Raw genomic sequence first — 24,237 nt, forward strand, 5'->3', positions numbered from 1 at the left:
TGTTTTTTTTGACAGCAGAAGTTGACCCTATTTTATTTTTCATCTGATACTCCTGTCATTTATAAAATATTAGTCATCCAAGCAGGAGTGCCTCTCAATACTTTATTTTTTACACAAAACCTACATTTCTCTTTGTGCAATGGTTGACATAGTCTGGGTGAAACTCACTGCAATTTTGGGGGAAAGTTGATAATTCCTGAGCTTTTTTGCCAAGCTCATGCAGCCCTAAATGGCAGCTGAGCTCTTCCTGACAGCGTGGTTGTGCTGATGGTTGTCAGTTCCTGGACTGAAAAACAGGCTGACTGAACAGTAGGGAAAGTTATTCTGGACTGTTTGATGTAAACTACTACAAAATTGTAACTGGCTGTCATTTATGACCTGGCTGAATAGGACAGACGTGGCTATGAGAGAATATTAACACCAATTGATGTAATGGTCTAACAAGTATAACATATTATATTGCTGGACTGGTCAAAAAAGCTGCAGTGTGTCCAATTTGAATTGACATGATGGAAAAGACGTGTCAAGTGGGTTGTTCCGTACGTTGAGAATTTGCTGTTTCCTATTAAAAAAAAAAAAAGATTTTTGCCTTCGCTTGTATTTGCTTTTGAGATTTTTGGTTTGACATTTTGATCATTTTGATCATTCTTTTCCATGCAGACAGAGTTTATACTAATTAGTTAACAGTTCAATTATTATCAAAGGGAGTTTTGAATGAAAAGAACCAAGTTCCCAGCCCTGCTCTAACTATGTGTTTGAGCACTGAGTGTAGCCCTTCATTAGGAACCCTGGAAATGGGCAAAGGAAAGTGAATCATTAGAAATACTTATGTCTACTACTGTTTCTTAGGGGAATTGAGCACCTCTTTTGGGAATTTCTGCCTGAAAAAAGGCAGTTTATTCTAATCCATATTATCTGTCATGCTGTAGACCTAATACTGTAGCAACTTGTGAAAGAGTGGAGAAATGCAACAAAACCCACAGAGGTGCCTGGGGTGCCAAAGGTATGTCTGGATTTGTGAGATTCATGTCTGGCTGTTGCTGGATGTACAGTCAGTCACCAGCAATCCCTCTATTACCACTCTGCCACCCTCTATTTTCAGGCTCCTACTTTGAGGCTTGATTACAGCAATTTGGAGGATGTATGCAAACCGATTCCAGCTACTAATTGAAGGATCCCTGCTAATTAGAAAAGGCTATGGAACAAATAACAATTGGCAAGTATGGGGTCTTTTTCTGTATGGAACACCCTTCAAACACTGACTTCTGTCTTGAACAAATTCATCATTACATTTTCTGGATAGGAGACAGACTTTGAAAGTCATTATGTGTGTTGTTACTGTTGCACATCTAAAAATATTTGGTCTTTTCCTAAAAGCCCCAACTGCTGAAGCTATGTCATTGTGTAAGGGTCTTAGTTTCTATTAAGAAAGCTAAAACTTAAATTTCAGTGCTTCTTGATAGAGGAAAAGTCTTGAAAATATGTATCCCAAAGGCCCAACTTGAAAAGGCAAATAAAAAAAAGAAGATTTTTTTTTTTTTTAATTTAAAAATTATCTTTCTCAAAAGTCTCAATATCTACTGGAAATGACAGCAATTTTGGACTTTTTGAAGTTAGCACAGATATGACTGTAACTGCTACCATAGATTAGGTTTCTTAGTGTGACTAAATGCAAAGTTTGCAAGATCCAGCTCCTATATCTACTTCTATTGCAATTCTATTGCAATTTTTAGTTGAGATATGTTCCCTGAAGAGTGGTTCATATCTTTGCTGAGACAATAATTTAAAATAAAACATGTAGAAATCAGTTTTGCAGGACATTTCTTTATGGTACCTTGTCAGAAACAGTCAATTCTTTCTTAAATTCATTTTTAAATGAGGAGATGTGTCATTAGGTAAACAGTGATTACCTAGTCATCGGCTGATCATCTCTTCTCTCTCTCTGAAAGCAAGGCTGGTAGCTGGACCATATCTGAGTATCTTATCTGGGAGATGTTTGGCTGCAATGGAGGTTTATCCCATGCTACTTCCAGATGAGGCTGTACCATTTCTGCTAGAGCAATCTTCTGTTTGTGCTAACGTGGGCAGGTTTACAAGAATGCATGTGTGCATTTTTGCAGGAACACATCTAACTTGTATATGATATTCCATGCATTTGCATTAGTCTTCAAGTAATAAAATAAAAAGCATTAATTTCATGTTTGTCATCTTAAATGCACTCTCTTAATAAGCTTAAACCTCTTACACTTATACCTGTGCTTTATCTCTTCACAACCGGCCCCATGCTTCCTAAAAATAGTTCTTTTCCACTATGAGAGAGTATCTCTTCCTCTGCTGCTGAATTGGATAAGAATATTGTCCATTCTGCAATAGAGGGATTTGTCTCACTTTCCCACTGCCTCAGTGAGGTATTTTTAGCAGCTATTAATGTTAGTTTAATCCAAATGTTATTTACAGTAGAAGCACCAGATTTTTTAGTAATGCCATTAAATACACATAAGTCTAGAAAATGCTGAAAATTCAGTCCTATTGACACTTTGATAACGTCAAGTATTTTCTATTGAAATTCTGTGGATCTGGAATTCAGTATCAGGTGATGAGTGTCACAGGTACAGTGCAGGTATTTATTTGGTGTGATCCTTCACAAAATACGTGTGACAAAAATCAGAAAAAAACAGCACACAGTCAAGGCTTCTCAGCACCTTCACTGACACAGACTGCTTTAGGACCTGGTTTGACCATGATTTTCATCATAGTCAACACTGAGTGTTTCTGTGGGCATTGTTGCCTGAGTGCAATATTCCCATGAGGAAGCTTTCATGCTACTAAAAGTGTTGTCTTGCTGGACTTTATAGATTGCCCTAAACTATCATGACAAAATACCACTAACTTCTGAATTTGCCTAAGTGTCTTAAAACACAAATAATACACTCTGTGTCTTATGCCAAATGCCGCCAGATTTCCTAGTGACCTACTTTCCCTGAAGGTCAAAGCCAGTCAGACACTTTCTCAGACTTACATCACAGTGGGGTTAGACAGACACCTCTTATTGTGCTAGGGGATCCTGCTTTGCACTTGCCAGAGAAAATATTACAGAGTGGAGTTATTTCAATTGATTTCAACAGGTCAAGCTCAACTGTGCTACAGGAGATGTGAGACAGATTCAGCAAGTGAGAGAAAACAATGGGCTCTGTGTCACCTTGGTAGTGAGTAAAGGGTGCTGTGGGTAGGAGTCAGCATGTTGAAAATCTCCAGCCCATAAATGCATGTTACAGTTTAGCCTTGTGTCACACACAGCTTGGTTAGGAACATCACTCACACAGTGGTAAAGCCAGAATACCACTTACAAGGAAAACCAGGTCTCCCATTTTTCTCCAGCTGTGTCATTCCTTATTCATTACATTGTTTGCCCAAACTGTCTCTAGAGCTCAGGTAGAAGTTGGGCTTTCCTGCCCAGCTAGAAAGCAACACCTAATGTTTTCTAACTCCAGGGGACATTCTTTGGTTTGGACTGTGGTGGTAAAAATAACTGGGGATTTTTCTTCTGGCTTCTTCTGGAAGTCCTGGACTTCCCAGCTTCCTCTTTGCAGCCCAAGAGCTTGTCCCTCCTGTAGTGATTGCACCACCTGCACACTGCCTTGGTGTAACCAGAACACAACCTTACTCTTCCCAGTGGGGGATGGTGGAGACTGCTTTCTCCTGAGCCCAGGCACACGTATCTTACACAAATACTGTTTTGTGGTAGGAAGTGAAAGAGCAGCCAATTATTCTTCACCTTTTCTTGCCCCCTTGCCCTTCCCTTAAAAGTGGATCTAGCCTGGAATAGTTCACTAAAAGTCACACCTTATACAACAGTTTTTCAGAGAACCTTTTATTTTTCGTTTGTGCAAGCTGAAGTCACGTTGGCCATGCTGTGACACTGAAGCCCATCCCAGATGAATAGAAATGATTGTGTCCCTGGCCCAACTTGGGGTGTTATGTGCTGGCTCTGCATGGAGGGGTGTTGCATGGCTTACATAACCAGGAAACAGATAGAAGAAAGAATTCTTTTTTGTTTTAAAATTAAAAGACGGCATCAAATCTGCACATAAAGTCAGGGGGGCTCGCTGGTAGGCCCTGTAGTGGGGCGATGCTCTATTAATTGAAATATCAATGGTGGGAAGTGAGAAATTGTCTTCAATGCAGACTACCTAAATACTCAGAAGTCTGGAGATAATATGCTCTGATTGATGTATTGTGAGTGAAGGCACACTCACAGTACCAGGGTAGTGCAATGGGAAAGTTCAATTTCAGATGTCTAGGGCAGGAGCAGATCGTTTGATAGACCCTCTTTAGGAGTATAACAACTTGGAAAGTTATCTCTAAGTTTTGATAATCACTTTGCCTTCTGAGACTGCCAATCTATTTCTTAACTGTTCTTTTTAGTGTGAAAAAGTCTCCCATTTCTATTCTCTGCCCTACATACTTGGGTCAGGAAGCGAACATCCTATTTTTATAGCTTTGAAGCAAAATGGATATATAAGCAGCTGATTTCTTCACAGAATCCTTCTCAGACATTCTTTTATTTTTTTTTACAAGAGGAGTCCTCACTCTTTCACCAGTCTTTACCTTAAAAGAAATAGGGCAACACAACTAAAGAAGATTCACAATTTTACCTGCTGAAGGGCACTGTAGTCAATGGTATTCAGCCCTGCAAGGACCTGCTAATATTATTTAAACTGTGGCCCAATTAGAAAAAAGGCTCTTTAAAAAAAATATTTTTGAATAGCATACAGCAGAATAAAAAGATATTTTAAAGGAATGTTCTGATTTTTCCACTAACTGAATTTAACTTTTTTTTTTGTTTGATATATGAATAAAGTTTTGTTTGTTTTGAACACTTCTGCTTCAAGAACTCATGGAAAGCACATTCAAATCTGTATTACTTCGATTTCAGGCTCAGTTTTGGTTTGGGAAGAGTTCTGGAGAAACAAGATTACAGGAACTAATTCCTATCTGGGACAAAGGCTTTTGATGCACATTTTGCTTTTACAAGACCTTATTAGCAGCCATTCTGTTTCTTTGGTAAAATGAGTTACTTATTCAGCTTCAAGGTACCTTTTTATAAATATCAAAACAGATGATTTCTTGCAAGCAATTATTCTGGAGAAAGAACAGTGAGGGATCATTTTAGGAAGGAAATTAGGGGAGACACTTTAATGTACGCAAACACAACATATGACAGTAGCATTGCATTGCTATGTAAAACAAGTCATTCAGATTTATATATTGAAGTCTCTGTTAGTAGTTAATCTGCTGCTGGCCACCTGCAGAGGAGGAATGGAAAAGGTTCCTTTTGATCTCTTTTGTGAAATGACCTTTAAGGGTGAAAAAATATAAAAAGAAAATAAATGTGAATGAACCTTAAAAGGTTTGGTACAAATATTCTGTTGGGAACTGTTTGGTCCTTTAAAAAGATGTCCACATAGGATGTAAAATGTATGAAAGAGAGTAACATCTGTGCTTTAGGTCAGGAAGGCTTATCACCCATTAATGTAACTCAGTTAACTTCTTACAAGTCCCTGAGACACAGTGTTAGTCTGCTGGGTTACTTTGTGAGTGTGCTGTGTCTCAGCAGAGAAGAGCAGCTTTGAATATGGAAATGAAGGAGGTAAGGACAGCAATTTCAACTCTGCTATGCATTACACCTCTTCTTGACAAGGGTTCCATTCAGGTGTGGTGTTTTGCTGACCCCTGTGTATTTTATGTATCTCTGTGCCTAAACTCCTGGTCTTTGTCTTGTACCTGACTGCAGGTTTGGATTCAATTTTGCTGGTAGGAAAATAGATTTAACCATGATTTATACTCATTTAAGTGGAAGGGGCCAAAGCAGAGCTCCTTCAATCTTGCCTACATCAGCAAACACTATAGATTCACCCATGCATGGAAATAAAACTGAGCGCTTGCATCTCACATTATCTTTGTGTCTAAATGAGGCTAAATGTCTGAAAATCATGCTCATGACCTCTGAGTGGGCAGAGATAATTCTGTCTATTATACCTCTCCACTTTCCTAAGATCCTGGATTTCTCAAACTGTCTGTAAAAGCCCAGGTTCTCCTCTGACCCTTGCACATACCCGACACCAGGAAGACATATGTCTTAACAGATAATGGCTCCATTGTGTGAATACTGTCAGTATCATATCAATGTGACATAAATACAGCAAATTAGCCGTATGTTACTTACATCAGAACTGCTCCAGCTCTTTGTGTGGAAAGGAAAAGGTGCAAGTGAAAGCTCTCTGAAGCAGCATGAGTCTTTTCCTTTTTGTAATAGTGCTTCTGTGAAAACTGCACCAAGTTTTAGATTTGGTGCTAATTCAAGGCAATTTCTCCCCCAAAATAAGAAAGAACTAAGGTTAATAATTAAACCTAAGCACTGCAAAATTTGTACTTTGGCAAAATTTTCCTTAAGGAATATTATTGCCAGTCTTCACCATACACGTGTGAAAATTACATGTTTCTTGTTCATATCACTGTGGAATTCGCTCCCTGCCACTATCATAAAATAGCTTCTTTCATGATAAAAGACAGATTAGTTAAGAGAGCTCTTTGCAATTACCTTTAGTTTTGGAGACTCAAATTCATTGAATTCCTTTCTATTGTGTCTTCAGTGATTGCAAAAATTAGATCTATTTAGTCTCTTGAAAATTAAAATTTTAACTGTGACTCTTTTCCTCTTCTAGGCATTTGCAAGGTGATACAACCATTGATAAGGCATAATACTTATGTAACTCAGGAAATATTGCAAAATTATATTATGAGAAGTGATAGAAAAAATCAAATGAAAATGAAACCTCTTTTTTGACCACATGCATTTCTCAGGCACATGGTATACATTTCTCAGGCACATGCATTTCCAGAGACATGGTAAGATTTTATTAATATACAAACATATTAATAATAAAAAGACATCAAATAACTTTTGGAACTAAATATGCATTTGAGTTTGTAAATTTTTACTGAAGTGTGATGTAACAAGTGTCATGAAAAATGTTTGTAAGTTTTCCTGAACTTATATCCCTTCCTTAAAGAGTAGTTCATGGAAACAAGGAAGGTGCCCATCTGGTTGTGTATAATCAAAAATGACACATTACTGGAAATTAAATATAGGCAATATTTTTTCAGAAAGTATCAAATAATGAATAAATGTGCTCTCCATTTTTTGCAAACACTTGAATGTTCATTTCATAAGCTTGTGTTCATTCTCCCCCTGTCCTCCTGTCATGGGAACATCTTTAAACAATGGTTTTCAACAAGTCACTTTTTTCAATTTTTTAGCTGTAAGGTATCAAATTGCACCAGTCTGATTGCATGTGTGTTTTTCTATAACAAGTCAACACTGAATGCATGAACAAATTACTAGGGTGCATTTTAAAATCTAAAGAATAGAAATAAAACTTTGCACTAAAAAATTCTCCAGTAGTGTTCAGTAGACTTATTGTCCTCTAAAATTGTAAATACACTTCTGTTTTCAGAGAGAGCAGCCCTGTTATGATGATCTAATTTGTGTGAATTTTGCCAGAGGAGAACTTTGAACAAATATGTTGTGGATTAGTCCAGCGACTTTTTCAATGTGTAAGATTATCCATGGAAGTTTTTTCTGGGAAAGGGCAGGACTTCAGAGAGACATTCTTCCCTTCCAAAATACTAGAGATGTTATATAAACATTACACTGACAAGAGGCTTTATTCTTACTCTTGTGCTATTATACCACAACTCTTCAGTCAGCTCTGACTCAAAGCAGTGGTTACACTGAACTTGGTGGGATGTTGATGTTAATGAATTAAAAGCATATTTGGTGCATACTAGAGCTCTGAATTTCTGTGATATCTTGACTTCAAATTCACTGCATGACACTATGAAGAAATATAAATCTGGTTAGCCAAATGTAATTTTCTAACCTCAGAAATTACAGCAATCAAAATTTGCATGTTTGTGTAAGACCAAAAATATCTGTATCTTCCTACTAATAGGAGCACAAAACTCCTGTATATCCCTTGGTTTTCCACCAGCTTCTCCACAGAACTCATCAAGAGCCTTCATATCTATTTGTAAATGCATGCACTGCTACAGCAACAATCTGCTTAGAAAAAGACAGGGTTATAGATTTCCATCCCACTTTGTTACCACTTACACTGACTCATTTCATAATGGATATGCCCTACAACTAATGGGTGGCTCCTTGCTTGAGTTCCCTGATGCTGAGGGGCTTTGTGAGTGGTGCAGCTCTAATGAAGAACATGTTTCTTGGTGTTATCTGAGAGAGCATCACCTTAGTCACATCTTTTTCTAAGTATAATTTCACATGGTTTAATTGTTAGGTATCTCTTAATGACTGGAATGATGCCAGTATTAAGAACCTGTGCTTGCAGGTTGTCCTAGTGTCAGATGTGCAGCATAGCCTGTAGTCTACCTAAACCTCTATGTTGAAACAATTCCGATGATATTTGAGGTGATAATTGAAATTACACCAGTGTCTCAGAAGCCTCTCTTAGAACACCAAAATAGGTTGGATAATGTTAAAAAGAAGAAAAAGAAGTATGGATAAACTGACTCTTACACTTTGCAGGACACAGGATTGAATTTAATATGATTCTTAAGTACTGTATGGATTGACTGGTTGCTCAACAATTGCACAGCTTCTGACCCCAGGGCTTCCTGAGCCATAACAAGAGATGGCCACACTTCAAATGACAATAAAAATGCTAACAATAATCAGGACAATAATAAATTACTGGTACTCAGCACAGAGATAATTTATTGAAATTTTAAGTCTTCTCTTATTTTATAGCTGAGAAAAAGCAAAGGTTAATTTATAGCCCATTTGTATTTTCCATTTTCAAGCCAATACTAAACCAATTGAACAACTTCACTATGGCTCAAGGGAAATTTGGTCACTGCTTTATTGAAAACAGAATTGGTGACCTAGAACCTGTTCCTCTCTGGCAAGACTCTGACTGCATCCATTCTAAATCAGAGGCGTGGATACTGGTGTAAAACTGCAGCAACACCCCGGTGGAGCAGGTCTTTAATCCACCACATCCATGCAAATTGTGCAGACCTCAGAGAACTGAATATTCAGACTTTGTATTTATGCTCAGAGAGGGGAAAACACGCCCATAGTTCATTCGCATAATAAATGTGATGGGAAAATAATTCTGTGGGGACAAACATTGTTTGGTTTGTCATGAGACATACTTGACAGTTACTGCTTTGTCCCTTTTGTGCCATTGCAATGCAGTGGTATGATTGTGCCATAAATCTGAAAGACTGTTTTGCAAAGTTCGTATCTGTGCTTGCTACCTTTAATATTAATAGGAGAATATCTTTAAAGTGAGTAAATTGAGAAAGTGGCTGAAACTATAGTTTATAAAAGAAGATTAGTGGGTTTAATATGCACTGGAGAGTAAAAGAAAAATCTTATTACTGTATGGAGAAATTACCTCATAAAGAAGCTAATACAGCAGGCTAGGGAGTAATTTTTAACAAGGTTTTTATGATGCACAAGTGTAGGCAAGTTAATGAACTTATCTTTCTAGTTATTTTCAGATTGTAACAATGCATTTCTTTTCAGTTCCTGTGCTTTAAAAAGTAAAACACATTTAATCACTTACAATAAAACTAACTCATTAGTTTGATAAATCAAGTAAGATCCTATACTGCTCCTGTTGTGGCACTGCTGCTAAGAAACTAGATCAGGTGAAAACATTAAGTATGGAACAGAGCAAACAACCAGGTTTATTCATTATTGGAATTAAAAGGTGTCACACTGACTGAGAATGTTCATTTTTGGAAAGACCTGCTCCGGTCTCAGTAGCAGAACTTAGGAAATAAAAACTAAAATAGGGACCAAGGCCAAGATTTTGCTTAAACAATTCCACTCTGCAAAATAGCCATGTGGTCTTTGACATTCATAAAACAGACATCTGAAGAATGTCACATCTAACAGCAAAGAAACCACAGGGGGGAGTTGGTAAATACAGAATGTCCATCTGTCAGCACCCCAGCATGGCATGCGTAGGTATTGTTTAGGAGGAGCATGTCCACATTTTTCTGCCCAAATGCAGAACACAGACTGCTGAGTAAAACAGTTCAATCTTTATATTGATTAAAGAGATGCGCTTTCCTACCATACAGCAATCACTGTACTTGAAATTAATTCAGCAGAAATCTGAAGGAAAGACTGAAGACTGTCAGGCACTCACTGCAGGTTTTAATACAGATGTCCTAGAACAGAAATACTGTGGACACACCACAACAATTTGACACTACAGCACAACATTTCATCGATAGTTTATCAGAACCTCATCTAGACCACAGCCATGTAAGCCACAGTCTTGTTGAATGTTAGTATTATTCACAGCCTCCTTTGTGTCACGGCATGGGACAACCTTACCAGAAGCACACTGAAAGGGAGAGAGGAGTGCAGTGGGAAGATGTTATTGCTGATCAACTCACTGACTGGGAAGGAAGAATTTCCCCTCCACTGATGAGAACATTCTCTCCCATGGATGTGGAAGAACTGTCTGCAAAGAGCAGCAGCAGGGAGATTTCTGCTATTACAATAGCATCTGAATGATGAGAAAGTTGCATAGTGCTCAAGGCATTCGAGTGTCCCCACACCCTTGTTAAAGGCCACAGTCAGCAATCTTTACTGCACTGAAACAATTAATCTAAAAAAGCTTATGGTTGGTGGAAAACTGGAGCTGTAATTAGCACAGTGTATTCACCTTGGAGTGAAGAAGTATTAGTTTTCCCAAGTCCCATTTTATGGTTTGTATGCTGCCGATGAGCCAGTAAATGCAGCTGAAATTACTAATTTGCTATCTCCAGTTCACTGGTGGGGATTCTTTGTTCAAAGTAAATAACCCGAAATAGTTCTTCTGAGTTAGGTGCATCTACCTAGTGTAACAAGCACTTATCTGAATCTGGCTAGAGATTTATAGAGAGGTCTATTCATCCATCTGTGTATAAAACCTTTGAAGAGCCTTTTGAAAGAATGTCTGACAGTTATTTTCCTGCTTCTCTGCTTTACGGTAGACTTTGCTTCTCTCTTTTAGGGGTGCAGAATAAAACAAACTTTACTGAGTTTTCCTTCAAATCATATCTCTCTACAAGTAATTTAGGTTTCGAGAGAAAAAAGTTCCCTCTTCCTTTACTTTTTCCTCAAGAAAATTTTCTATGAGAAAATATTGTGAACTGCTAAAATTTGGTGCCTAAAAATATTTGCACCAAATATTGTGGGGTGGGGAATAAGATTTCCATCTTTCTGATTCCAAGACTCACATTCCTCTGCCCCTATCCAGTCTTAAACATTTTAAATCTACATATTTAATCTTCAGAGCTGGTGATGGCTGTCTAATATAGATTACCCTGAGCTTAAATTAAAAGTCAGATTGCTCCTGAGTTCTGCCAAATTTAAGGCACCTCAGTCATGGAGGTTGGTGTGACCTTGACTGGTGTTTTGAGCTGACCTTTCCATGTGGTTGATACCACAGTTACTGGATGCATCTAAAGTGTAGGCTTATATCAAAATGATGTGATACAGTTCAATCACTTCTTGAGAAAAAAAAAATTAAAGCAGAATTGACTGCAAACTGAAATAATAGATGCATTATTTATTATATTTATTTATATATGTATTTAATTTGCTCTCTATAAATGGAGATTATTTGTGTTGCGAAATGGAAATATCTGCAGTGCAAAGGTAGCAGATGTTGATCATTTTGATTACAGAAACACTCTCAGTCAGGTGATGAATGACATGTTTGCAAAGCTGAAACTTTACTGGAAGATTTTAGCTGTTTTCTATACTCATTTGGAAACCGATAAAATTACAACACTGATGTGATAAGATAGAAAAAGTGTGTGAAGAGAATGGGCCAATGTTATGCAAATGTAATTGCAGTGCAGACCAAGAAGTTTCTCTAGATTTATGTCACTCCTTCCTCTTTAAATCAGAACTACTTTTGGGGAAGGTGCAATAGTTCTAGGACAGCGTTACCCAGGAAAGAATGTTTTGGAAGACAAAAACGTTGCTGTGCCATTTCCTCCCACACTATTAAAGCAATGTATCCTTCTTTAGATTGTACAAATTAATGATTGAACACACAACTGTGAAAAATCCTTTAACAGCCCAGTACCAAAACCAGCCATCCCCTCCAACAAAGAAAATCTGCATAATAGGATCAAGTAGAAATGGTGAAATATCACAGGAACATGCTCTTACTTTCAAATTTGATGGACTGAACTTGGACAGAAATATTGAAAACCAAATTTTTTTTTAGTTTAGCTCAATACTTTTGCTGCAGAAAACAGTGGTGTGCAAATAACTTCCCAATAAAATGAGCATATCATCCAGAAAAACAAGCATAACAGCTTTGCCTTGCTTTTTTGAACATGAAGAAACTCCCCCAAAACTAAAAACAATAAGAGAGGTGGGCAAAGCTCTTCCAGTCATCATTTTGATCTGCACTTTGGCTGTCCATGCTCAGAAGCAGATACTGTTTTTTCAGGCACAAAATTTCAATTATCATGGGAAAAATAGCAAACATTTTCCACCAAAGTTTGTTCATGTTTTGAGAAGTGATTTCATCTGTTGGGCTTGCTTCATTTTTGCATATGTTTTGCATGAATAGCTCAGCTTCACTGGCTGAAACCTTCTCAGGAAATGAAATTCAAAGAGCTGTGTTAAAAGCTGTCATCAAAAATGTCAGGTCTCAGTTTGCAGCAGGGGTGTATTTACTTGCCTGTGTTCCCAGTGCACATGCTGGGGCTGGGGGAGTGGTTTGTGCATAAATGGGGGGTAGAAGGGTTTACCTGGCACAAGGAGAGGATGGTGCCAGGCAGCTTCATTTACCACTCAGCTCTGAATGGTGCTGAGGGAAACATTGGTGACTGAGACACAGCAAACAACACCATGAAATGCTGGGATTTAATACATTATGTACCCCCTCTAAACTTGCACTCATTCCCACCTTGGGGATCCAATCTTTCTTGATGTTGGAGGGGGTTACTAACAAGACTCTTCCAGGGAACAGTTGGGGGCACCACTTGCACTTACCAATTAGCCATCTGTCACTCTGACTGATCACTTTGCAATAATGATATAGTAGTGATCAATTTAGTGATATTTCTGGTAGGGGAACTTGCTTGGGCTTTACACTGTAAGCCAAAGAGAAAACCAGCAGCACATCTTGGGAGAATGCCATGGAAATTGTGTTTTGTATTGCACAATGTCCTGCTGGAGTGCATTGTGTAGCAGGAAGAGCTGAGCTCACAGTCAGATGGCAAGCTCTAGATCTAATGTTATCAGGAATGTGACTGCCAGAGGAAAGAATTTGTTGTGTCAACACAGTGCCCAGAATGAGGCTGCCAGAAACCAAGTGTGTAGCAAGGAGAAGAAAACTTTTAACATTGAATGCTATAAAAGAATGGACATAAGGCCAGGGAATAAAAGTAGGTACCCAGAAGAGCAGCACAGAGCAAACTTGAACTCAACCATTGTTAATGTTCATGTAAGAGAACCTTTGGTATAGAATAAATCTAACACGAGAGTCAGAGAAAGAAAAGTGCGAATTGTGGAAAGTCAGAAATGAAATGGTAACAGACAGGTCTGAAATATCACTTCAGGGAAAGCAAAGGGAGACCTGCAAGGACAGGCGGCCAAGAAAAAATAAAACCCTTTCATGGAAACTGTGCATCCATAGTAATGCAATATAAGGCAAGAACCATATTGTTGGGAGCAGGAGTGAGCGTGGCACGGCCCAGCACACCCTCTCCCTCGGAGTCTGAAGCCTCCCAGGGTGGTGGAGCTTTAGCCAGCAGGCCCTGACAGATGCTGCGGGGGGATGGGGGAGCCTTTAGTGAAATCTGATTCTTTATCTTGTTCTCCAGCTTTTCCTGATAAAACCAGTTCGGATGCAAGGGACAGCTGAGTGCTCTTGCCCCTGCCAGTAGGACCATGGCCAGGGCTCATCTCACTGCGGGGCGACCATCTGCTGCCACTTAACAGCACAGGAAACCACCACTGAACAAAAGCATCCACTCGTAGAGCATCCCACCTCCTGCAACAAAATGGAGGCATAAAGGCAATGCTACTTCATCACATACAATTTACAGTGAAGAGAGGACAGCAAACACTGTAAGTAAGCCTATCTGGGGGCTTTTCCCCTAGATGTCACTAACAGGTACAAGGACATTATTATGAGGCTTGATACAGCCCAGGCAGACGAAGGGGAGCAAACAGCAACCACAGCGGTGGAAGAATGGAGGGAGGGAGGGAGTGTGGCCTCCCCCATCTGCAGAGAAAGCCCTCTGCTGTCACTGATGTTGAAAGACGCTAAGCCTGGTGTAGGAGCAGACAGGGCGATGCCTTTCAACAGCATCACTCCTCAACAGTGCAGAATCTCCTGGTGATCCTCGCCATGGTATTTTGGTGTTTCTGTCAGTCCATGTACATGTTCACATGCCATATTGGGCTGATGCCTGAACAGAGGATAGTGAACACATACTGCGAACGTCACTCACCCAGAGATTTGCCTGATTATAAACCTACCCTCCATGAATTTGCTTTCTGCATATTTTCTTACTTTTCTTTTTACAAGGAAATTTAAAATCTTTATTTTGCATCAATGCCGTGGGAAAAATATCCTTTCTTTTCAGAGAAGATTTGAAGTGAACAAAAAGATCTGACATTGGTTTATTAAAACCTCCCCACTTTAACATAAGTTTTCTTTTTAAAGGAAATGGTAAAAGTTTTAATCAGGTCAAAACTGATCTAGGATGTATGCCAGCAAAGAAACACAAAGATATGAAGTTGCCAGCAATACAAACATACCCATTTATTGCATTTTGACTAGACAATCAATCAGAGAGAAAAACAATGGCTTTATTACGGAAAAATATTAAAGCATATAGAACTTCTAAAGAAGGGGGTAAAAGAATGCAGATGCACATCCCAAATGCAGAGGAACACTCGGTCACTCTTCTTACCTATAGTGATGGCTGACATCATGTTCATCAAGAAAAACAGATCCTTCTCACAGAACCTGAAACTTCTGGGAAGCAGACTGGCCTGCCAGGGGTGCAGTCAGTGTCTTGTGTAGGCCTTTCTAGAAAAGAGTCCTGAGAGTCAAAACTTAACCAGATGATCAGGGCAAGGAGAAGCTTTTCAGAAGCATCTTTTGTGTGTTCTGGACTGCATTTAGGTCAGCTTTGCATTCATGGCTTCTAGCATAATATTCTGTCTGACCTCTAAGATGATGCCAAGACATGATGTGCCCCCAAATGTACACCCAGGTGTTCCTCTGGGTGTATAGAAGAGCTCTTTTGGACAGGGACCTGAAAGGATTGTGCAGAAAAGAGGACACTTAAAGTGACTGGCTTACTTTTGACTTTCCTGCAGAAAGGGGAGAGTAGTAAGCCAATGTCTTTGATTATCAGGTCTTTATTGTCCGTGAAGCCATTGAGTGACTTCTGCCTTTTGATTGTGACTTAATTTTATCAAACAGTAAGGGCAGAAGCACCCCATTCAAAAGAAGCAAAAATGTTCTGGGATAGCAATGCTGACAGTAAAACCTCAGGAGCATTAAAGATCTCAACCTAGAGTTTATATTTAGATTTTAACATTATATTTAGCTGCTAGTCTTCAACTGCTGCTGAAGACTCTCCTCCCCACCCCATTCACCCCTTTGGAAAAGGATATGAGTTTGAAGTACAAGCTTTGCATTTGTCATTCAGACTAGGGTGGGAACTCCACCTGCTCACAGCCTTGCTCTCTTAAAAGCTACTAATCCTCATAAAACCAACCTTTCTGCTTCCTCCCCCTGCCCCCCCATCTCTAATTTCCTGCATTCCTCACACTCTATTCTCTCTTTGTGTAGAAACTCATCTTGTTCTCTTTTGAACATACTGATTCATAAACATATGTTCTAAGTTACCTCTCTTGTCTTTGGTAACGTATTCCACATGTTTACATGCCATTTTATGAAATAGTTTTCTTTAACCTTTTTATTTGCCTCAATTTCCTAATGTTCAAAATATATTCTTTTCTTTCATGTTTTTTCTTCATAAATATATTGTACAGCTAAACAATGATGATTTTAATCAAAACCAAATCCACGGAAGGCCTAATCCTTCTTTGACACATGAGGCTAAATTCTGTCCTTAGTTACTTTTGTGCAACACCGGAGAAGGAAAAGCTCTTCACTTGCACAGGATTTTAATGTTGGCAAATCACCTTTATGACTAAATCTTGACTTATAAAGTATCCAGGGGAAGCTGAGAGGTATACCAAAAGCAATTTAGAAATTTATTGCTAAAATGGTAAATTTAAAAATTATGTTCTGGTATAGTCGACTGGGTGTTGTGTCTGTGTGTGCAAGTGTGCATGTGGGTGTGAGCATGTGTTGTTAAATCTAAAGATAACCATGCAAGTTGAATATCCCAAACACCAAGTACCCTGCAGCTGAATTCTTGTCTTTTTTCATTAGTAAGTTATTCAACTTTAATAATAAATGCACTTGGAATTGCAATAGGCAGAAAAATGTACAATATAGAATTTCATAAAAGCTTCATTAAAAAATAAATAAAAAGCAGCAGCAGATAACCCAAATGAAATAGATGCAGTTTTTAAAATCCCTGCACAGATATGCTGCAGAGGGAGGGACATGCAAAGGGAAAACAGAAAAAGGCCACTCTGCAGCCCAAGCACTAACAGAAGATGGTAGGATTCTGTAAATGTCACTGAAGGTGGCTTCTGGTGTTTTGTATTTTCTGGCAAAACAGGAGTTAAATTGATCTTGCAAAGAGAGACTATCCATAACTCCAAGGGGTAAACATCTTTGACTTAGAAGATTCAAGGACCACCAGAAGATTAAATAAGATTATTAAGGTTCAGTTTTGCTTAGCTTTGCTGCGGGTGGTGATCCAGTGCCTTTATAGTCTACTGTCTGCATACTCAAGTAACAGGAACATTAATACTCCAAACTGTTCCTATTGTCAAAAGCAACACTCAAACAGATAAATTGCGCAGCAGTAATTGTGTATTAAATGTCAATTGAAGTAACTTACATGAATTCCTGCTAAGGGACACATAGGTTGCAACCTATGGTTCCATTTATCCAAATCCTATGTGAAAACAGTCTGAAATTCAATTAAATGAATTTTCGATAAGAGAATGAAGTTATTAGATGCATAAAAACCTGCCAATGTGCAGTGATTGCCTTACCAGTGAAATAAAATGCACAGAAAGGAAAAACTTGTGGTAAACCAGTTCATGACATGTACTGAACATGTTGTGGAACCCTCACAAATGAATATGTGACAAAGGAATAAACATGAAAGAAATACACTGATTGTACACTAAGGCTGTGCATTTCAGAGAGATTCACCGTATTATCTTCCTTATTCATGTGGATAACAGGCTTACTTATGTCTTCAAAAAATAATTCTTTCTATCATGCTGCAACAATTCTAAGCATAGTGATAAATAGGAAGTATGAAAATGCTAATTTATAAGAGCTAGTGGAATTTTAAAGGATCAGGACTGAGCCAAATTTTTAGATGAGATTTCTTGACATGGAAAAACCTCACTGAAAAAAAAAATGAACACAACAATATGTGCATTGCATATTTATAGTGCAATAATTTGACTCTAAGATTTACGTAAATCCATTTCAGAGGTTTTATTCCTGTTGTACAGCTCACATGGTTTTGGCATCATTTGCTACTTATGAGCAACAATATCAAGCAGATTTATATTGTACAGGTTTTTTTTTTTAACTTTAATGTAACTTAAATTTAAAAATGAAAGCAGAAACTTCAGCTGGAAAAACCTGTGCTTCGTCAGTCAAGTGCAATGTATTAAGAAAATAGTACTCTATATTTTTATTTTTAAGAGGGACAATGTTTTTCTTAAAATTAAATGAAAAGTATCAACTGAATAATAATTTCTGGGTAGCACAAAAGAAGACTATGCAAAAATTGTCTGCAGAAATATCTGTATAGCCACTTCCCCCTTCTGGCACTCTCCAGATCATACCTCTAATGCCTCACTCTTCCATGATGGACATGAAATCCGTGGGACAACACAAGACTTAAGTGCTAGATCTTCTGGTTGTGACTGCAAGAAATGGTGAGGAAATCTTGTCTGCTCTCTACATCTCTTCAAAGTTTGCATAAAGAGAAGTAAATAATTTCTTGCACTTTTGGCATCCTCACAATCTTATGAATATCTGGAGTATAAATGACCTTAAATGCCCAGCCTGAGCATAGGAATGAATTTACAGGAGTGCCCAGCAGCTGCGTCACTGCCTGGCCATGAAGGACCACAAGGCCAGAGGGGCAGGAGGCTCTGGGAAATGAGGAGAATCACCAACACTGGGAGGTGCCTGAGGCTGTGAGGCATTTTCACCTGGATGGCAGGGCAAGGCCAAGGGAAGGTGAGGGTCACTGCAGAGCTTGCCCTGTCCCTAACACTTGGAGTCAGGAGAATCAGCCATAAGAAACAGGACTTGCAGATGGTGCCAGGGGTTCCAGGGTTTTTGAACACCCACTGGTGTCCAGTGGGCACAGGAAGGACCACCGTTTTGACTTCCCCTGCTCAGGAAGCTGTAGAGAGCCATGAGGTCACCTCAGCCTCCCCCAAACTAGACCAACTCTGTGGACTCAGCAGCCCCCTACAGGACCTGCCTTCAAGCCCCTTCACCAGTTTTGGTGCCTTTTTCTAGGCCTTGATCTCCTCCGGATATTGTGGGACCCAATTTACAGGATTGTGTTCCTGTACTCTGTTCCTTTCCAGTATGGGAATTAGTAGCAATTATTACAGCTACAGCATATTATTTCAGGGTGTGCTAATCTGCATGCATTTGTCTTCTGGGGTCCTTTGCAAAGAGGAAAAATGGCCTTAAAATACACTATTTGTACAAACTACCACTTTGTTTGTAAGCATAACTCAAAACATACTTTGGCTTATAAACTCTTCTGAAATCCTCGCTCCTTAAAATTTCTCCCACTCTAGGCCTGAGAGAATTCTGAAGTTCTGAAAAATCATCAAAACCTGAAATTATCCTTATTCATATTCTTATTGCGTGCATTTTACAGTCTAGTCACACGCACATAATAAACAATTTTTATTCTTGCCTGTGTTGATGAAAAAAAATATGCCAAATAATCTTTGTTTTAGTATTTCTGATTACTCCCTTAAATCACAAAGCCATCATTCATTTCCTTCTGGCTAGCATTGGTTGCTGAAAAGAGGCACAAAAATGGAGAAAAGTGTGGTAACCCAGAGCTGCTCTGTGAAGGATTGGCAAGGCTGTATGGAGAGGCTTGCAAAGCATCTGCTCTCTCACTATGCTTGGCTTCAGTTAATATTCCCACTATTAATCCTTTAGCTTTATGAGAATAAAAAATAAATATCACTCTAAATAGAAAACAAACAAATAAGCTAAGGCTCCTGGGTTTCTTCCTCCTGTCTAATCAGATCAGAAAATCTGGCTTGATTTTTTTATTCTAACAGCCTGTTCTGTTCCCTCAGACCTAGTAAATCTGTCAGCAGTAGGCTTAGGTAAGAACCTGCTCCATCTCTTCGATGGAAGTGAGAAGCTTTTTAAATGTGAAAGCTGCAGGCTCTCCTCCTGAAGAGAGCAGAAATTCTTCATGATGCTGACCTGCAAAAAAGGGAAAGGAAAGTAATCAGGCTGAAAAACAGGAAAATGGTGACTCTTTTGAGGTGACATTGTTTTTAATTTTGAGCTTGATATAGTTACAGAAAGGCAAATCCTGGCTAATGCCAGTGCTGTGTTACTGCGATAACTTTATTACTCAAGCTTCTCACCATATGACTTTGCTATGACTGGATAAAAACTGCCCAGTTCTGAGCTCAAGGCCTGCTAAAGCTGCTGTTTCAGTGCAGAGGCAGAGCTGACCCAGGCTACAGCAATGCTTGACTGAACTCACCCAAAAAAGTGATGACTTTGAGGGTTCCAAAGGAGTCCGGGAGTCACTGTCTAGGCAGAATGATTCAAAGTAAATAGCATGCCAAAAGGAATGCTATTTTAGCAGAAATCACCATTGCTGTCCGTGAAGTGAGGCTTCCCTAGCAATAAAATGAGCTAGAAGGGCTTATTTATATTTATTCATATTTGATAGTTCAGGAACAGCATTGACTAGTATTTAAGTTGGTTTGAACTGGTGCTAGTCCCACAGATTCTCATACATTGACATTCTCATACTGATATTCCCCATGACCTGAATGAAAGATGATATAAAAATTTGGTCTCATGCAGATGCAGAAATATTTGGCTTTTGAATCGAGATCCCTTTCTTAACACAGAAACTGGATGCAATTTGGAAACAAGTGTAGCACATGAGAGACTCAGGATTGCTAAATTATTCTCCTGTTTCTCCCATCCTCTCCCGTCCTGTGACTCAGCTCCTGAGCACTGACTTTCATCTTAGAGCTGAAACCCATACTAAGCTCTGTTCAGTCTGGCTGAGCAATCTGTCAGGCAAGATGAGGGGGACCTGCCTCTGTGTCAGACTGGCACAGAAATACTTGTGCCCATCACCATGCTGCCCTTCTCCACTGAGGGGCTTCTACAAACCCCTGGCTGGTCAAAACCCACAGCCTTCCCTTGCTGGGGTGGACACAAGGATGGGCTCCCTCTGCTCAGCATCTGCTTCAGTTCTTATGTCTGTGGATTACTGTGGAGCCTGGGGAGACTGTCTCTGGTCCTGCTAAATTCAGCAAACAGGAGACTCTCTTGCAAAACTTGCCTGTTAGCTGTCAGATTTGGCTGCAGGTAGACAATGAGATCCAGTGGAGCACCATGTCAGGGTCATCAGGACAGGGACTGTACAGGTAGCACAAATTAATGGTGATAGTTGTTTTCTCACTGCTGACCCTGACACATACAAATATTTGGCAACAGCTATGGATTACTTCTCAAAATGCACTAAAGATAAACCTCTACAGGATAAACTACCCCAAAGTGTTGAGGTCTTTGATTGAATTCATCAGACATTCATGTGTATCTGCACAAATCAATGGCCAAGGCAGGGAATTTGTCAATCAGGTAAGTGAGGAAATACATTAACAAGTGACAGACAACAATTTGCCAGGACACATAACCCTGGAGCCAGCAAGCTTGTGAAATGGCAGAATTGAACTGTGAAAGACAAATCACTGAAGGTGGAGAGAGTGTCTTCATTATGTCTTGCTCTCACCAGCAACTGCAGAACAAAGTCCAGAGAATTTTTTTTCTCTCATTCTCTGCTGCATTAAAAATGTGAACAACCTGTTAATAGACATTACAAATTCTGTTACTGTCTCACTCTAATAGCGAGATAACAATCGTGTGCCATTTACATATTTTGCATTTTATTGCTCTTGCATAATTCATCATAAGTAACATAACATTCTTGTCAGGAGAAGTTCTGCAAAATTTTAGAAAATGGAAGGAGAGCTGTATTGCAATCAGAAATAGCAATTAGTATTGAAGTGTTTAGGTAAAATAAAAGGAAATTAAGTAAGTAAGAAGCATGAATGGAAGAGAAAAAAATGAGCTGATTACAGTTAGACACAAAATGAAAGTGCGGACTAGAAAGTGACACCTTGCAAAAAATGGGAATGCTTGGCTCACACATTGTAGGCAAGATGGGTTTAATGATGACTAAAATGGATACACTGCAAAACAGTAATTGTTATGGAAGAACACATGTTTCAGGGAACAATAGCAGTGCTCAATCAGTTAGTAAAGTCTATAGAAAACTGGAGCTATGACTGAGCAGACTGTAAGTTTTTGAAAAAAAATGGTTATTTTTGAGAGCTCTAAAATTGTTCCATCTCACATTAGTATAGCTGCAAACAATAGTCTGCAGTAGGATAAAAGAGTAGGATTTTATCAAATTTTCTACATTACAATCACTTTCATTTGTATTGTTAATTTTGGTATGAAAACACCCAGACAATGACATTCAAATGTTCTTCTTCGGATCAAAATTTGATCTCATTTCACATCTGGGCAAACTAAACTAAAAACACACATACATATAAAATATTTTATTATATAGTAACTAGGACTGTTAGACAGGGAGCAGAATGTAGTTAGCTGATTTCAATTCTCTTCTGCTTTAAACATGAGCCAGATTTGAGGAGATTACAGTCCTGGTAAGGGAGCCCTGAATGTCCCATAAGCAAAATACAAGTTTGGACTGAATGTGATCTACCTCTGTAGAGTCCAAAGGGGTTTATGGTGGTAGCTGAAACAAGTTAAGTCTCAGTAATTTTGGCTCTGAAGAGGATGACATTGATAACTTTGCCATTCCCTTTGATTTCATCTCCTATACAGCAGTAAACATCACACTGAACCATGGGGGGGACCTGGTCATGAGCAAATCACAAACAGACTGTCTGGACTGGCAGAAAATCAAGCACCAACATTTCATCAGTGGAGGAACTCTTCTCTCCAGAGATTTGTGAGTTGTGGGTCATGTCCTGTGGCATTTGTGGTCACAGATGTCCTCCTGGCAGCTCTGTGAGTGACATAGCATGTAGCAGTATTAAGAAACGATTGGTTATAGCTTTCTTCTAATGGCATTTAATGGCTAAAGATTAAGAACTGCATACTGGCACATATGCATGAATCACTGTCTGGAAAGTCTATTTTGATTGGTAGAGGAAAATACAGAGATGTTGGATACCTCTGAATGATGATAACTGATGGTAAATCTGACATCTAAGAGCCATTCACAATACATTGATACATAACCCCATGTTTAGAGACACCCTTCCTCCTGCCCCCACCCCCAAAACAATCTGAATAATGAATCAAATGGTCTCAGGAGTAATTGGATCTTTTTCTGTGTAATTAGCAATTTTTCCCCTTGCATTATAATTTAAAGTACTGTGGATGAATTGAGCAACTCATGTAATGAGTCATTAGACTGAGGCTTTTAAGGAAGTTATTTCTGAAGGTCTGTGGAGGCTAAAATATGTCTAAATTAAAAGAATGACAGGCTGCAATCATGGCTGTAAAATAAAGGTGCTCAGTAAGCAGTCCTATTACAATCAGAAAGAAAAAGAAGCAGATCTCTGTCTTGTGCATGGAAGCAGAGGAAATGATGAATACCTTAGGTAACTCATTCTGTGCAAAATCAATCTTTCACTGTCAATTTTAAATGAACTAATTTGTTCACAAATCTGCTCAGTCAGTTTGGAAGCATACTCAGTTCATCCATATTAGCAAATCCTTTAATCTTGACTAGTCCACTGAGTAAGAAATCTAGAAATGTGTTAATATGACTGGACATATGTAGTAGGATAAGAATTGATTCTTTTAATTAGTGTCTATTCAAGTTATAGTTCCTTTTTTTACTGAACTATTGACCCACTGATATATAAAGAGATTACTGTTATGACTAAAATACCTTCCAAAGTTATATTTAACTCTTTCTTTATTGGTGAATGTGAGATAGAAAAATAATCTTTGAGTTATCCAAAAATAAACAATGTAATCTAATTTGAGGTTTCTTTCCAACATGCTCCCATTAATTCTGGAGATTCAAACTGATATATGAAATTTAAAAAGCATAAGCCCCCTAGTTATTGCTAAAGGAATTTTATAATCCTTTCTTCCAATTTAGATAAAACTATTACATGCTATTTGTAATTCTTGTTTGATATCAAGACAGTCAGAATTTCACCCACCACAATTCAACTACTGTGCTTGGTGATAAATCCCTACTGAAATTCATTGATGACAAAAGTATTTTCTTAACAAAAGAAATTAAATTAAAAGGACAGAAAGAGATGGCTCCTGTTCCTCTCATTCCTACTCTGTCCACACAGAATAAACTCTGGGAACAGCTGAGTATAAACTCACTGTATTTTGCAAACACACAAGATTACGCTTGCTCTTGCTCACCCATGGAGATGGGACAAACACTAAAAACAATCCCAAATAACTGTACACTGATAATGGAAAACAGCATTGTAATGATCCCAGCATGGTCTTTGATACAAAAAAAAAAAAAAAAGAAATCTGGCATTGACTTGTTGCTCTTCACCTTACGCTGTAAAAGACCCTCTGCAGCAGGAAGGTCCTAGGTAGGGATCTATATTGAACAGTATGGATGTGAACCATCTTCATTAATCACATGAATAATTTGAGCTACTGCTCTAGAATAATT

The 24,237-nt window shown here is 38.6% G+C and overlaps 1 long non-coding RNA gene across 3 annotated transcripts in view; it reads left to right on the forward strand.

Moving 5' to 3' along the window:
- The window catches only part of LOC135451578 (uncharacterized), a 56,934-nt gene that overhangs the window by 22,921 nt on the left and 9,776 nt on the right, over nt 1–24,237 (forward strand). For 2 of the 3 annotated variants that reach the window (XR_010441365.1, XR_010441367.1), the window contains one exon: nt 13,939–14,185. This is a non-coding gene — a long non-coding RNA (uncharacterized LOC135451578). Of the gene's footprint in view, nt 1–13,938; nt 14,186–22,397; nt 22,516–24,237 lie in introns of those variants that run through there. The other variant, XR_010441366.1, reaches the window with a different exon arrangement.

The sequence above is a fragment of the Zonotrichia leucophrys genome, chromosome 9 (assembly GCF_028769735.1).
Source record: "Zonotrichia leucophrys gambelii isolate GWCS_2022_RI chromosome 9, RI_Zleu_2.0, whole genome shotgun sequence".
Taxonomy (NCBI): domain Eukaryota; kingdom Metazoa; phylum Chordata; class Aves; order Passeriformes; family Passerellidae; genus Zonotrichia; species Zonotrichia leucophrys.